This window comes from Sarcophilus harrisii, chromosome 5, assembly GCF_902635505.1.
Source record: "Sarcophilus harrisii chromosome 5, mSarHar1.11, whole genome shotgun sequence".
Taxonomy (NCBI): domain Eukaryota; kingdom Metazoa; phylum Chordata; class Mammalia; order Dasyuromorphia; family Dasyuridae; genus Sarcophilus; species Sarcophilus harrisii.
The window spans coordinates 285,497,393-285,515,230 of record NC_045430.1 but is presented as its reverse complement, the minus strand read 5'-3'; the positions used below and the strand labels follow the sequence as shown (position 1 = coordinate 285,515,230).

At 35.2% G+C, this 17,838-nt stretch overlaps 1 long non-coding RNA gene across 2 annotated transcripts in view; it reads right to left on the bottom strand.

Moving 5' to 3' along the window:
- Positions 1-5,013: 5,013 nt before the first annotated feature.
- LOC116419326 overlaps positions 5,014-17,838 on the bottom strand; it is a 61,645-nt gene continuing 48,820 nt past the window's right edge. For both annotated transcript variants that reach the window (XR_004229598.1, XR_004229597.1), the window contains exons 2-3: positions 7,543-7,610; positions 5,014-5,242 (exon numbers count right to left, since the gene is read on the bottom strand). This is a non-coding gene — a long non-coding RNA (uncharacterized LOC116419326). The remainder of the gene's footprint in view (positions 5,243-7,542; positions 7,611-17,838) is intronic.

Below are 17,838 nucleotides of genomic sequence, written 5' to 3'. Positions count from 1 at the left end.
CCTGCATCTTTTACCTTTATATGCCTAGGTCTCAAGTAAGAGGCACCTAGAGCATTAATGGAAAATAAAGTCAAGATGGGGAGAATCAAAACTCTGTTCATGCATCCCAACAACCATCGATATTCCATCGTAATAAAATTTACATCAATATCCATAGCAGAGTGTACATAACATTTATTGAATCCATTTAGTTGCAATGTCACATAAAAGTTGGTTATGTTGAATAAATGTTTTAAAGTAGCCCATGTGCGTCATCTATTGGAAGCTGGCGAATGTAAAACTGGAAAAAGACAGAGTCTATGCTGAATTGTGAAATTTTTCTCAATAAATCGAGCCATTCTGAGGCTACATGAAAAGAATATTGAAACACTGGAGCAATTTTATCACGATTGAAATGCATTTTGAGTGTTAATCATTTTTCTGGGTGCTATTAGCTCAGCAGTTTCTATTTCCATTATGCACAGCAAGCTAAGGTGCTGTAACATACAGCACTGTCTGGGCTTCAGCCATCCTGCTATTAAGAACCACATTGCTTGTTTTATGCCTTTTACTGTGGACGTGAAAATGAATAGTGTCCAAAAGTGGTCTATGGAGGCATGAGCCTGTGCACTCAAGATAACTGCTCTCCCTTAAGTATGTGTTCTTGAACATGGTTTTCATGGTCAAGCTCCTGAAGACTCATTTTGTTGAAATTAGGAGATTATGGTATGAGTTTTTTTTTTCCTTTCATTTTTTTTGGAATGATCTCTGAATTTTAACAAAAATAATATTAAAGGTTTGAATTGCATCTCTTATTCTCTGGGAGTGACTTTAAGTAGAGAATTTTAGTATTACAGATCATATAACAAATGATTGCGTGAATTGCATTAAGCTTCTATGAAGAAAACTGTTGTTAGTGATTACTCTGAGGAATCAGCAGTGACTATATGTATAAAATAGCAAAGAAAAGAAAGGTAAAGGACTGTGTGGGTGGGGATGGACCGTTACTGACTTTGTATCATAGCAAAATAATTTTCTGTGATTCTGTTTCATTCTGAAGGAGTCCCCCTCCCCATCTAGATAGCTATTTATTATCTTTTTATGAGGTTAACCTGTAATTAGAATTAGGAATTCTGTCAGCTTCTCATAGAGAGACAGGGTAAAGAAAGAAACAAAAATAACCATTTGAAAACACTGTACCCATAAAAAGAAATAATAGAAATCTAGGGTCAGGGATTTTATCCTTAGATGGGATCTTGTACTGAGAGAATCTTAGATGGACAGAGATTGAAGAGAACTCCAAGGTGACCATATCCAGTTTTCCCACTTCATAGTATAGAAAAATAATGCCCAGCAAGGAAAAAAAAATAAAGGAAGAAGCTTCACAAGGTTTGATTTCAGATTTCCATCATGCTGAATACATGAAAATTCCTGTTGTAATTGTGCATTTCTTCCTGTCTTGGTTTGTTGGTGATCAGCTACAATTTTCTTGGGAGAGGGCACTAACCTGCTATTGTTGTTTTATGTTGAAAATTCTGTAGCCTTCAGCAAGATGACTAAAATGATTGTGGACATGGTGGCCTAAGAGATTAGGACAGAAGTGTGGTTTCAATAGGCTCCTTGAAGGCACCAATGGGATAATTTCTTTTTTTTTTTTTTTATAAGTATACACAAATATATATATATATTAATAGCTTTTTATTTACAGGATATATGCATGGGTAACTTTACAGCATTAACAATTGCCAAACCTCTTGTTCCAATTTTTCACCTCTTACCCCCCACCCCCTCCCCTAGATGGCAGGATGACCAGTAGATGTTAAATATATTAAAATATAAATTAGATACACAATAAGTATACATGACCAAAACATTATTTTGCTGTACAAAAAGAATCAGACTCTGAAATATTGTACAATTAGCTTGTGCAATGGGATAATTTCAAGAGTAGACTGGGCAGCAACCTGATAGGCACATGTGTCTCTGGGATTTAGATTTCTCCCACTATGAGTCTAGAATTTGAAAGCTTTTCTTTCCACATAGCATTGAGATTTTGAATAGTTCATGAGACCACATTTATTTTTTTAAAAATCTCAATTTTTTTTGTAGTCAATGCTATTTCTGCATAATTTTGGACAACAGTTTTGTCCATAACAATTTTACCAATTCCTGTATGGCTTATTTATTGTATCCCCCTGGTTGTTTTCTATCCCTATGAGAAGGATGGAAATTTGTCATCTCTTAGTTTATGAAAAATAGCTCACTTCTAACATATAAATGGACTGTTTAATTGTTTGTGTCTTGCTAGGTTTTTAATTAGTATATTTGTATCTTAGAGTTCTGTACGGTGAAGATTCCCCAGTTTCCTTACAAAATCTGAATTGTTCAAGAATGCAAAAAAAGGATCTAGAATATTGCTTAATTCAATATGGAATGTTTCTTTTAAGGGGTGCTTACATATTTAACCTATATTGGATTACTTGATGTATAGAGGAGGGGGAAAGTAGGGAGAAAGGGAGAAAATATGGAATACAAGGTTTTACAAGGGGGAATATTGAAAATGATCTTTGCATATATTTTGAAAAAAAAAACTATCATTAAAAGGGGAGTGTGTAGTAAAGCACCTGATACATGATAGACATTTAATAAATATTGATTGATACTTTTCTTCTTCTCTCTATTTTATTTTTTCCTCTTTTTCTCTTCTATCAGATAAAAATGGTTCTTGGATCAATCAACAAAGAACTGTTTTTTTCCTACTTAATAGAGGCAGCAGGGTGGTTCAGTGAATAGAGGACTAGACCTAGGGTCAACACAATCTGAGTTCAAATTCAGGCTCAGATATTTACTAGCCATGAAACTCTGAGCAAGTCAATTACCTTTCTTTGCCTCAAAAAAGGAAATGTCAACTTATCCTAGTAGCTTTGCCAAAATACAAATGATATCATGAAAAGTTAAACATGACTGAATGAACTGAATAGCATTTAACACAGAAAGAACTAGTGAACTGATGGGGAAATGGTTTATTTTGTAATTGAACAAACATGACAAAAGACATGATGAAAGCAAACTTATGGCAATTACAGTAATGAAGATTAGAGTTATCTAATCTTAGTTCCTGCATAGGTTTAATGTCTTCTACAATGTGTAATGGGCTGAGGTTTGAGCTGATGCACTGAGGTCCCAAGTACATGAGGCTAGATAGTAATTGGGCTATACTCTATTAATATACATGATTGGATAAAGAATGGTCCCTGCCCACTCTCTGTGCAAGTCCTGATGTGTTGTATAGGAAATGACGATTTTGGTGGGTGGAGGCAGAGAGAGAGGGAGGAAGACAAGCTGGGGGAGATTGGGCCTGGGTTCAAGACTCCGAGCTGCTGGTTGTGTGGCTGCTGGTCGAGCTAGCTTCTTGACTCAGCTGCACACATTGCTATTGCCGATTCTCTTCCACCTCTGATCCTTCTTCACTGAGAATAAAGACTGACGATTTTCCCCTAACCTGAATTCCTGTCTCGTGCTGATCTTAAAATACACGATCTTCACAACTATGTCTTTATATGCTGAAAACATTGCATTCTATAGACCTTTTCCTGTAGAGTTCTGTAGTGGTATCTGTAAGTTGTCTTAGTTTGCATTTCTTTGATCAATAGTGATTTAGAGCACCTTTTCATATGATTAGAAATGTTTTGATTTTTTTATCTGAAAATTGTGATCATATCCTTTGACTATTTATCTATTGGAGAATGGCTTGAATTCCTATAAATTTGAGTCACTTCTATATACCTTTATGTGACTAGCTGGCCAGCCTTAGGACTCAACTTATAAAAAAATATATTTAATTACAAAAAGAAATGAGACCTTTATCAGAACCCTTAAGTATAAATATACATATATATTTTCCTAATTTATTGCTTTCCTTCTAATCTTGTCTGCATTAGCTTTGCTTAAAATCCTTTTAAACTTAATATAATAAAAAGTATCTGATGTTCAAAAATAAATTCCAGTTCCTCTTTGATCACAGATTCCTTCCTTCTCCATAGATCTGAAAGTCAAACTATCCTATGTTCTTCTAATTTGCTTATGATATCACTTTTTATGTCTAAATCATAGATCCATTTTCCATCTTATCGTGATATATGGTGTTAGGTGTGAGTCAATGCCTATTCTTGCATACTTGTTTCCAATTTTCCCAGCAGTTTTGGTCAAATAGTGATCAAATAGTGATATATCAAAAGCTGGGGTCTTTGGGTTTGTCAAACACTAGATTGCTATAGTTATTGACTATTTTGGCCTATGAACCTAACCTATTCCACTGAGTGATTACTCTATTTCTTAGTCAGTACCAAATGGTTTGGATGACTGCTGCTTTATAATATAGTTTTAGGTCTGGCACAGGTAGGCCACCTTCATTGGCATTTTAAAAATTAATTCTATTGAAATTCTTGACTTTTTGTTTAAGAAGTTAAATTTTAAAGACCAAAATCCCATGTAGAATATTGGGGATCAATGGCACCACTCCAGTTCTAGTGCAATATATTAATGAAGTGTAAAAGGGGATTTTGCGATTTTTATTTATAGTATGGGGTTTTATCATCAGTTTATAAAGAATAATGAGTTTTTGGTTTATAATTATAGTCAGTAGATTTTTTTTTGTCTTGCCAGGTCTCTAGAAGACACCAATTTGCTGCATCCTTCAGTAAGGTGTTCGTTATAAAACAGAGAGATCAAAGATGCGGCCAAAGGCCCAGAACATTCTCGAGTGCAGCTGAACCAGATTAAAATGGAGTTGAGAGAAAATTTATGAAGTAATTAAAATATAGTAAAACATAGATAAGTTCAACATGTGGTTTTCTAATTTAACAAGCATTCATAGGGATTTTTATGTACATTTTAGTGGCCTCATTTCTACTTGAGTTTGACACCAGCATTGTGAAGTTGATACATCTTCATTGCATAATTTGAATAAACAGTCTCACATATGACCTTTCTATTATTTCTAGTGGTTAAGATCCTGAATATCTATCATAAAGTCTTCTATTTTTTAAAGTAAATTCATATGACTCAGCCATATTTTTACTCAGTGTATGTTTGATTAAATTCTTATGGATATTATGGATATGGATATGTATAAAATTCAAAGAGAATTTTAGTCTTCCTCTCTTATGTTGTAGCTAATGTGTAAAATGAAGAATAACCAGTTCCAGTGATACCCAACAATTCTTTCTTCTCGTTCATCCATTCTCCGTGTACCTTTTTCTTTCTAAAAAGAAAAAAAGAAGAAAAAAAGCATTCAGTATTTCATTGAATTGTATTATCCAATAGAGACATATGTCAGGCAGCCATGCTTATGCCATGAAATAATTTTTTTTGTAAGTGTTATGAAGGATTTTTTTAAAGGTACAAGTAGAAGAGTGATTTCCAATTGATGGAGAAAATCTACAGTAATTTCTGGTTCTGTTTATAACATTCTGTTAATGGTAATGCAGGTCAGAAACTATGCAGATACCTAAATGAGGCACAGCTACTTAAGTGAGATTAAAGTAATTCACACAGGAAAAAAGGAAATAAAGAATGTACATTGCCTAATTTATAATTTTTAGTCAAATAGTTCACTATGTCCCATGGAAAACTATACCTTGGGCAGGCATGGTGTGTAAACAAGGAACTGATGACATAATTAAAAATTAAATGGAGTTATACTTGGTTCACATTTAGGAAACTGTGTAGCCCTTTCAGTGACCACCAACCAGACCTGGCCTTAGGTATCTATCTTTTTAGGCATAATGATTTCCCAGTGATGCTATGTTTTCAAATCATAGGACACAATTCTCTCAGAAAAGCCATAAAAAAGAGTCACAAAGTCCAATGGAAATTTAAGTGATGAATATCAGAAATATTGATATTACCAATGGCCATCCTATACAAAATGTACTAACAGATATCCACAAGTTTGTTATAGCTCTCAAGAATAGTTGACAGGATGGAAATTCTGACTATTTTTCTGATACCCAAGAGATTATAACAGAACCAGAACAAAGAGTCAAGCATTGTGAGCAGATAACACACCTGTGAGAATTGCCCAAGGTAGCAATGAGTGGCAAAGTTTCTATTCTCCATTTCTTGCTTACTGGAGGACACTAAAATGGCATGACCACTACCCTCCGTATTACTTTGTCATTGTTGTCATCCTCTAGATGACTACTTCTTTGTATTTTTATATATATTTTCTTTATGTTATATCTGATTATATACCTGATCTCAATACATCTGATTTTATTTACTTTCTCACTAACTTGGACTTGTATGTCATTCCACATACTTCACTTGAAAGTCTTTATATAGTTTTATAGATAATGTATTCCAAATACCTTAGGAATTAGAGAAATGTCCTAAAGATGCACCTTCTTTCATACCTTTTAATTGTTTATTGCCAAATGTTTCTTATTTCAATCTAGTAAATTAAACCCTTTTCCATCTACCTTGGTTAAGCATCACCCAGAGAGACATATTTGTCAACAAGGAAGGGTTAAATTCAGCAATGGGGTAAAACACAACCCATAGATCAATATTTAACTTCCATTTCTGAGAGCACTGGCCTCTTAATCTTCATGAACATGACAACAAACCTCATTTATATCAAAATTAAAGGTCACCCAAGTGCTTTAAGAACACAGACTGACAACTTTCATCAATGCCAACATTCTTAATCCTTAGATTCCTTTAAGAGCAGGCAAATTTCCAGTTAGAGTTTTACCACCACGGGGCTCACTAAAAGCTACGTATTCAGGAAATGGGATTTTTCTTCTTTTTTTCAGTAGTGAAAGTGATGGAAATGAAAACATCCCATCTAACTTAAAAGTGAACTTAGCGAATACTCACTTCCCTATTAGAGGAACAAGGAATCAAAATTAGTGCAGTAAAATTCCAGGTAATAGAACAAATTATAGAGACTGGGAGAGGAGATAACCTCATGCTATTGAAAACAGTATCAATTTTAAGCTTCTTCCTGTTGCTCTTCTTTTCTCTCTTTTGAGTTCCAAGAGGATCAAAGATATAGCACTAAAAGGTAGCTCTGATGTCATAATCCAACCTCCTTCATTTTATGGGAAGGAAACTCAGGCTCAGGGAAAAATAGTTTCAGAAGGATTGAACCTCGATTCACTGACTTGAGAACCAGGACTTTCCTTTTGACACCATTACCTTGTCCTTGGCTTTAAGGGTTAATTCATTTTCTGCTTTATTTCCACTTGGTAATTTTCTGTGTGAAATATCCTTGTCAGTTCTAAGCATCCAATGCACATGCTTCAAGACTGAAACAGTTTTAGAAAGAGCACTGTCATAGCCATACAGATGGGCTTCCTAACTCACTTCCTACACTCAACCCACTAACATCTCTTAGGTGAGAAAGGCCAGTATGATCCGTGTGTGTGTGTGTGTGTGTGTGTGTGTGTGTGTGTGTGTGTGAGAGAGAGAGAGAGAGAGAGAGAGAGTGAGTTAGTTCCAGACAATCAACCTCTTTCTATGGTTTTATGTCAGAGTTAGTATGGTACTCTAGCTCACCTGGAGTGCTTTGGTTTGTTGATTTTACTTTACTCCTACTCCTTCCAAGATGGCATCTGTGTCATCCCCTAGAGATTGAGTACACAAATTCAATGTTAATAAACTTTGAAGCTTTCACATAAAGGACAAATTGTACCTCTGTCATTTGAAGAACAACCAGTTTAAATAATACCCATCAATAAATTTTTTGGTCAACTACTGGTGAACTTTTTGCTCATGGAAACTCAATATAACATAATACCAAGAGATATGAGAAAATGATAGAATCTCAGTAAAACTTGTCATAATTATTTATTTTTTCAGCAAACAGTGAATTGATTATTGTAGTCTTTTGATTTTTATTTAAAAAAAGACCCATGAAACATTAGATATGATTTTGCTTTCATTGTAAAGTAAGTTCTTTCTAGTTTGAAATGCTTTTGTTTTTGTCTTTGTACCTCCAGGACTTAATACCTCACTGAATTGTTTTTGAATTGAGTAGTTTTAGAAAACAAGCAAAACAAGACCAAGAACAAAAATGGGGAAAAATGTTATTTATTGAGTAGACTTTTATAATTAATTAAATGATAACAGAGCATTTATTTTTGTACTTACTATATGCTAAAAGCATTGGGGAAAGGAGGAAAAATAGAAGGGAAGAAAGTGAGAAAGAGGGAGAGAGACAAACAGACACAGAGAGAAATAAAGACACCGAGAGACAGAGAGAGACAGAGGCCTATATACATCTTAAGAATTTTGTGCTGCAACTGGAGAAGACAGCACATTAAAGAAGGTTCAGCTATAGAAGTATGGGAAATCTCAGAAGACTGAAGGCTGCTACAGTGGGGAAGACAGCAAGATCCTGCAATCCTTAGTATACATCAGCAGTTCAAATGACAGTGCCAGGTCTTTATAGGGAATAAGGACAGGGCAAATGATCATCACAAACGTCTATAGAATTTATATTATGTGCAAAACACTGTGTTCTCTCCTGGAAATCAAAAGAAAAAAAAAAAGAGCAATGATGTGCTCCTGCTGCCTTTGGAAGGATTCCAACACAAAAGAAGGAGATCTTTAATCATGAAATTATATGTCTCATAGTTTATGACTGGAAGTGTGAAGAAGGTACAGGATGCAAAAATCCTTAGCGATATTTTCCCTCTTAATTTACAAAGGACAAAAAGTAAATGAAAATTTGAAATGAAATTATTCATTGTGACAAAATGACTGTGTGCCCATTTCTCTTAAAGTATGTGGGAAGTTTCTTTGTGTAGTAATAGAACCTAGGCATGCAAAGGGAAATAGAGTATATGGAATAACTGGGTTTGAATAAATATATTTGTTTTGATCTTCCAATTTAGTTTCTAAATGCAAGCACAGTTTGTGGTGTTATAGTAGAGAAAAGAGGACTAGAGGTTGCAAAAGGAACAGTTGTCTAGTTAGTTGGTCTCTGAGCCCTGGGATGGTGTGTGGACTAAGCGGTAATATCAATCCATGTTCACACAAAGCCTTAACATTGACAACACAAGGTAGATCCATTTTCTTCATTTGATTCTCACAATGGCATTGAAAAGCAGGTATTATTATCCCCTTTTTTACAAATAAAGTTGAACAAGTGAAATGACTTGCTGAGGTCACACAGCTAGTATCATGAAGGGCAATTTGAACTCAATTCTTCCTGGCCCAAATCTCATTGTTTATCTAACATATTCCCTTTTTTCCTCAATGAAGGTGGGGGAAAAAAGGAAAACTGGTGATACAGAAAGTGAAGTCCAATCAATAACCTCTCCTGATCACTTGATTTGGGGAAATCCTCTATTATAGTAATGAGTCTTCCTCTCAGTGTCTGAGCAGGTCATTACTGGGGGGAGGCCACTTAAAGTACAATCATTTGATTGCATCTTTGGCCCACTTCATCCTAATCCAAGAGAGAAGCAAGCAGATCTATCTGGAATCATTTTGACTTGTACTCAAAGAGGAAGTGTGTCTCTTGCCACTTAGGCTGATACATATTTGTCAGTCTTCTCTAGGCTGATTAACCAACTAAACTTATTAAGTGGTGCATTGTTTTTGTGGTAAGAGTGAGAAGCTAAAAGACCTAAGATCTGGTGCCAACTGTGGGACCTCTAGCAGGCCACTGACCAGGAGGACTCAGTTGCATAATCTTTAACATGAAGAGTTTGGGCTGCATAGCTCCTGTGCCATTTCACGTTCATCAATTTTCCATATTTGAAGATTCCTTGCTGTGTCATGGAGAGAACACTTGACAACCCCGATTCTTTGTCTCCATTACTCCCCATTACAATCCTTCCAATCCAGCGAAGCTCCCTGACTTGGGGTTTCCCAAACTTGATACTATATCTCTGACTTCCATTACTTCATACAGACTTAGTACGGTGCCTGACCTTCCATGTTTATCTCTCTGCTGATATCTTGAAAAACTGTGTTTCATTAATTTAAAGTTCAGGAACCACATTCTATGGAAAACTTCCGATAAAATGATACTCCTTTTTATGACTTCTGCTTCCTATCTTCTTTATATAATAATTAGCTACTCTTGCTTACATGTTATCTATCTCATAAAAATGTGCTCTCTCTGAGAAATGAGCCTTTTAGAAAATCTCTGTAAGCAAGGCTGTGCACAAGTAGCTATTTAATAATTGCTTGATGATTGTTTAATAATTGTTCAATAGTATTGAATTGGCTTAAGTCTGAGTGTTGGCTTTACCATTTACTCATTTATAGCAAATGCTTAGGTTTCTTCATTCACAAAGATCCAGATTTTCAAGCTTCTCCTAAACTGTCCCAAACATTTCACCAAATCCTAGTAACAAAATCTCAGAACAAATATCATAGACATGCCATGTTAGTGCCCTCTCTAGGCAGGCATCCCAGGCAGAACAGAATCTATCATCTGAACCATGCTGAATATCTGTAGTTGAAAAGCATCACAAAGGAGAAGAAAAGCAATCCCTCTTTGTGAAGGGTAAATGGTGACACTTCTGACACAGTACAAAGATATTGTGCATGAAGTCAAATCCTAGCCTTAATGTTGCCTGGCTATGTGACCTACAGCGAGATCCTTAGTTCCTTAGAAACTTCCTCAAGGATATGTAAGATTTCATTCATTAAACAATCTCACAATCTACTTATATACAGAGTAGGATTTACCCATTATTTCCTTCACAAGAGCACTAGAGTATGCATAGTAGATGTAATATTCTATCCATCTTATAGACCAGGGAGCTGGAGTTCTCAGAGGAGAAAGGAATTGCCTTTGTTCCCATTTCTAGTAAATTCTGGGGTCAGAAATGAGACATAGGTCTGTGATTCCCAGCTCATCAGAAATTCTGTCCTGCCATGTCTACGGATATACTTTGCAAGGGGCACTAGACCAGATGATCTCTGTCTGGTATCCATCATTGGCTCAAGAGATAAATACAAACAAATTCATCCTATTTTGTCCTTGAGAGAAAAAATGCATCTGGGTGAATGAACTCACTGTAGCATTTGTAATTTCAGTGTGTGCTGAATCATTGTGGGGGGTTATTAGGGTGACTCTTGCTTCCTTCCCACAACATTTCCACCTTTATTGGGTGGGTGTTATTATTGCATGTTTTCACCTTTTAATTTGCTTGTGCTAATCATATCAAATGGCAGAAAAAATGTGTTACCGACAACAGGTGCACTTGTTAGCATGCCTAATCGGGATTTTGATTAGTTTGCATCCAGGGTATGCAAACAGTTCTTGATTAGATGTATAGAGCCCTGCTTTATCACAAAACTCCCAGAGAAAGTTGGGAGAAATTTCAGGATGAAAATGATCAATCACAAAAGAACCAAAAGCCGTCTACCTGGGTCAAGAGTGTTTTTATAAGGAGAACATGTGCCAATGCTGAATTTGGTCTCCGGCAGACATTTTGAAAGCTTTTGTTTCCTTTTGAAGGTTGGGGGTCAAGGCCTGTGATTTAGTCATATGACTATGGGCCGCAGATAGAGTTTGCATAAATTCCTGACTCCAGGTCTGGTTAAGTACCCACTATGCACTCTTGACGCTAAGATTTTATCAGAGTTTGCACTTGTAGATGATGTAAAAGGTTAAAGTACACCATTGCCACAACTGTAAATCAGTGATATAGCACTAATTTATACATGGAATCCAATTAGTGCTGTCAACAATACCAGGCAAAATCTCCAAATGACCACTTGAAGGAAAATTTGGCCTAATTATTTAGATTGGTTCCAGATTTAAATATGCTCAATTCTATGTTTGCTTGAAAAAATAATTAGGGTCATGAAGCCAGCAGTATTATCTATGTTGCAGATGCCTAAATTCACACTGTAATTTGGCAGCAATACATCCAATGACTCTTCAAGTACAAATTGTTCTCTTTTCTCAAATTTACTTCTGTTTGCTGGTATTAAGCCACTTCCCTATTTATCACTTTTCAGTGTACCTTGGTTGGCTACAAATTCTGTTCTTATGTTAGGGTATTTCTGAAAGAAATATCAAATCAGTGAGAAGGTACAGACTGTTCTCTGTGTGTGCTATTCAATAATGGCAGGGCCTCCAGTTATTGGGACAGATTAGGCCCGAGAGCATCCTTTTAAGTCTTATACAAATAGCAACTAAAATTGCCATGGAGTTAAATGGGGGCACCATGTACTTGGCCTTCATGATATTCCATAGCTGAAGAAAATTGCACCATGAGTTGGCTGACCTTTCAGTGTGAGCTCTGTACATAAGTCAGAAGTAGCCTGATTCAGACTAAGGCACTAATTGCAAGGGAAACTTCTCTAGGGAAACTGTGTCTCTTTTTACTTCCCATTGTCTGGGCTAATCTCTCCAACTGGGTAATGTCATATTCTGCTTTCCCTTCTCCATATTGTCTCCTTCATCCTACAGAGTTCTCCTAGTGATAGCACCAGATCTAGGACAAGCTTTAGGGCCACCAAGGGCATTCACAGTCATTTCAGTCTAATTCCCTCATTTTTATAAAAGAACAACAAGACTTAGATTTGTTATATCCCATGCTAATTTGCTGAGCTGGTAAGTAGCAGCCTTTGGATTAGAACTGAGGACCTCTGACTCCAAATTGAGCCTGCTTTCTATTCCATTCACTGTGCAGCCTCTTTCTGTGGCAGTGGGATCTGCTAGACATCACTAGATTGAATGTCTGAAGACTTAGCCCTGGCTCTTATACTTACTAGTAATTTAACCCTAGAAAACTCAAGTAAGCTCACCCTACCTCAATATTCATACATATAAAATAGGACTAACAATACTTGAGGTAACAATATAACTCTAGTATTGTGAAAAAAATGATTGTAGGCCATTAAAGTACTATCAAAAGGAGTGTAAGGGGAAGTCCCTGGGAGCCCAGAAACTAATCCAAGATAGAATTTACAAACCATCAGGTTAGTCAAAAGATAGGCCTGATGATTTTGGCAGTTGGAATTGGTCCCCTAATTGAAGCATAGAAGAAGAAGGTTGATAGAAAGGGGCCTCAGTATAACTTTAAAAATCAGTTTACTGAAACTAGCCTAACTTCTGATAGGATGACCAGAATAGTGACAAAACTAGAGAATGAGACAATTTAAGATGGGAGAGCCAAAGTGAAGGCACAAGCAACCATGCCAAAAAAAAAAAGTCAACTATATTGTATATAAAGCTGTGTGGTCCACTGGTACTTATCTATAGGAGTCATCCCTAGCTGCCTACAAATAGCTCTCCCAAGCTGAATAAATTCTCACATGATCCTTTCCCTTCTGCTAACTTTAATTCATGACTAAACTCCTTGAGAAGCCTATCTACAATAGGAAACTTCTCTTTCCATTCTCTTCTTTTTAAAATATTAATCTTCCATCACATTTTAAGGTTTGAATTGTCTCCTTTCCTTCCTCCTCATTCCACACAGCTGGCTTCCATTTGATGTAGATTTATAAACATATGTTATTTCTATGAATGTTTCTATCGGTTCTTTCTCTAGAGATAATGTCTCCCTTCTTAGGTCCTTCTCAGTTAATTTGAGTTTTTATTATATTCAGAATAACTTAGTTGTTCACATTTTTTATTTAAACATCATTGCTGTTACTGTATACAATGTTCTTTTGGTTTTGCTTTTCATTTTTCATTTTTTCATACAAATTTTTCCATGTTTTTTATAAAATCAATTAGCTCTTCATTTTATACACTACAGAGTATTCCATCACAATCATAGACTACTGGTTCAGGCATTTCCCCAGATGATAAACCCTCAATTTCCATTTTTTTTTGTCACAACAAAGAAAGCTGCTATAAACATTTTTAGAATGTGTTATTCTTTTCCTTTTCCCTGATCACCTAGGAAAACAGACATAATAGAGGTATTGTTGGGTGAAAAGATAGAGTAAGCTTTGTAACTCTTTGGCACAGTTCCAGATGGCTTTCCAAAAGGGTTGGATAAGTTCAGTTTCACCAAAAATGTATTACTGTCCCAGTAGCCCCTCCAATATCTGTCATTTTCCTCTTCAGCCATTTTAGCCAATCTGATAGATGTGAGATAATATTTAAAAACTTTTTTAAAAATTTAATTGCTCTGATCTATAATGATTTTGAACATTTTAAATGACCATATGTAATTTTAATTTATTCATCAAAAACTGCCTATTCATATTATTTTACTATTTATCAATTGGGAAATGACTCATATTCTTATAAATTTAACCTCTATATATTTGAGATATGACTTTTTATACTAATAACTATTTATATTTATATGATACTTTCCATTTTCAGAGACTTTGTGGCATAGAACATAGAGGTCCAGTGTTGGAAACTGTAAATCCTAAATTTAAGTTCTTTTTTATTAATAGCTTTTTGTTTTCAAACTACATGCAAAAATAGTTTTTAATATTCATCCTTGCAAAACCTTGTGTTCCAAATTTTTCTCCCTCCTTCCCCGCCCTTTCTCCTAGACAGCAAGTAAATCCATTATAGGTTAAACATATGTAATTCTTCTAAACATATTTCCACATTTATCATGCTGCACAAGAAAAGTCATAGCAAAAAGGGAAAAATGAGAAAGAAAACAAAATGCAAGCAAACAACCAAAAGACTGAAAATACTCTCTGGTGATGCACACTCCATCCCCATAGTCTTCTCTCTGGATGCAAATGGCTCTCTCCATCACAAGTCTATTGTAATTGACCAAAATCACCTCATTTTTTTTGACAAGAGCCACATCTATCAGAACTGATCATCATATAATCTTGTTATTGCTGAGTACAGTGTTCTCTTGGTTTTACTCACTTCCATTAGCTTCAGTTCATGTAAGTCTCTCCAGGCCTTTCTGAAATCATTCTGATGATTATTTCTTATAGGAAATTAATATTTCATTACAATCGTATACATATCTTATTCAGCTGTTTCCCTATTGCTGGGCATCTACTCAGTTTCCAGTTGCTTACAAAAAGGATTGCTACAAACATTTTTGCAGATGTGGGTCCTTTCCTCATTTTTATGATACAAAATCATTAAAAGCTCTCCTGAATCAAGCAATTAAGTTGTATTAAGTAATTTATTTCCTCTTCTGCTTATGTGGGCAATTTGTATTTTTCATAAGCATTCATTCATTTCACTTAGATGATCTGATTTATTGGCATACAATTGGGCAAAATAACTCCTAAGTATTGCTTTAATTTCCTCTTCATTGGTGGTAAGTGAACACTTTTCATTTTTGATATTGGCAATTTGATTTGGATGTTGTCTATAATAGTTTTATTTGTACAAAACTTTTAAATTTAAAGTAATCTAAATTACACATTTTAAAATTTGCAATACTATATTTTGTTTATTCATGGTTTTCCTATCCATAAGTGTAATAAGCAATGTATTCTATGTTCTTCTAGTTCTCTTATGATATCTTCTTTTATATCTAGGGCATATCTAGGGCATATAGCCATTTTGACTTCTCTGGCTTCTGATTCCATCATTCAAATGAAATCTCTCTCTCTAAAGTTAATGATGATTTCTTTGCCAAATTCACTGCTTTTCTCAGTCCACAGCCTTCTTCAATTTTCTGTAGCCTGAAAAAGTGGTGCTGACTCTTCTCCTTGATTTTCTCTTCTCTCTAGGTTTTCAGAATATCATTCATTTTTGGTTCTCCTCCTCCTCTCTGACCAATCTTTCTTTATATATTATCCTGAATTTCCATGCTGGTCAAACATTCTAACTTTGGGTGTCTCACAGTGCCCTGTCCCGGGACCTTTAGCTTCTATCTCTATATAACTTCACTTGGTCTCATCAACTCCTAGGGATTTAATTTCACACTCTATAATACAGATGAGTCTCAGATATACTTGTCAAGCCCAACTTCTCTACTGGCTTACAGTTTTGAATCTTAAACTGACTATAGATATTTCAAACTTGATGTCCTGTAGACTTCTTAAAGTCAACATGTCTAAAAATGAACTAATTATCTTGCCCTCCAAATCTCCCCTTTTTATAAACTTCCCTTTCATTATCAAGGCCACCACCATCCTCCTAGTTCCACAGGCTGACAACCTAAGTGTCATCTATGACTCCACTCTTTCTCATCTCCTGTAGCCAACAGGTCACAACCTAATGATTTTCCTTTTCATCTTTCAAATTCTCCCTCTTTCCTCTTGTGATACTAGCATCACCTTGGTGCTACCTCTTATTTTTTTCATGCTTAGACCAGCCTATCACCTGCTAATTGGTCTACCTGCCACAAGTTTCTCTCCACTCCACTTCACTCTACTCCATCCTCCAAACAATCATTAAAATGATTTTCCTAAAGTACAAGTCTAACCATCCCTCCTCTTCAGTAAACTCCAGTGGTCCCAGAGCTGATCATGTCTAGCATCCAATATAAAGTTCTTTGTTTGTTGTTCAATGCTCTTCATAACAGCACACGCCCCTACCTTTCCAATTTTCTTAAACCTTGCTCATTTCCTATTATTTATTCTTTGATCCAATGATACCAACTTCTTTGCAATTTCCTAAAAAGATACTACATTTCTTTATTCTAGGCATTTTCATTGACTATCTCTTTTGCTTGGAAAGCGTTTTCATCATCTTGCTTCTGACTTAATTGGATTCCTTCAACTTAACAGCTAAAATTCCACCTTTTATATGAAGCTTTCCCCAATTTTTCTTACTCCTTATACCATCCTGCTCTTATTTCCTATTTGACTTATATGTAATTTAATTGTACATCATTTTTATGTATTATACTATGAGTTTCTTAAGGGAAGAGTGTATTTTATCCTTTCCTTGAATCCCCAGTGCCTGGCACATAATAGAAGCTTTGAAAAGGCTTATTGACTGACTGAAATATATCAGGACATAAGCTGTTTCTGAAAAAAAAAATCTCTAGACCAGATCTCCTTTCCCCCTTTGAATTAATTCTTAAGAGTCTGAAGTATTTTGGTATGGTTTGGAAATGTATTTTTGTATTTTTTTTGTTTAAATCTTTAATTTTTCAAAATAATTTATATCAAACACCAGCATTTTAAAACTGCAATACATTTATTATCAGTAGAGAAGATGCTGACAGAGAAATTTTCCCTAAAAAACATATAGATAGACATTGCAATCAGAGAAGTTTTTCTAGGAACAGTGCCTCTCCTATCAGATTTCAGAGCAAATGAAAAGATAGAGTTCTATTTCCATTGCTAGTACTTCCAACATTGGAGAAAGAGAATTTCTACCAAGGAAGCCACTGAGACAATAGTTTAAAAATATAAGTAGAAATGATTGAATTCCCTTGATCCAATTAGAACTATGAAAGGTTAAAGCTGAAGGACATCTAAGGTCATTTAGTCATATTGTATCTCGCCAAATATCCTATCTGAATAGACCCCAACAAGTGGTAAGTCAGCTTCAGTTTTAGAAGAAATCTATTTTATCCCTTTTAGTTGTGACAAAATGGACATTTTTGAAACTTCTATCAATTTTAATTCTTCTCTTTACACAGAAGTTCTCTCCAACTTAACACAGATAATCAATTTTCCAATTAACCCTTCATATATGTAGGTTGACAATCCTTTCCTCTTCTATTTTTTTTCCCTTTCTTGGCTGCACATTCCAGTAGCCTCAATGAATCATGTGGCAGGTTATTTAGTGCTCTCACTGGCCTACCTGCTCTTTATAGGTTATTCTCTAGATTGTCTCTCTTAAACACGTTGAATAAAATACTCTCAAGTAATGCTATGATAGGATCATTGCTTCTTTATTTTTTAGACTCTGAGATATATCATATTGCTTTCTTTCTTCTTTTTTTTAATCAAAAAGGATTTATTATAATCTCTTGA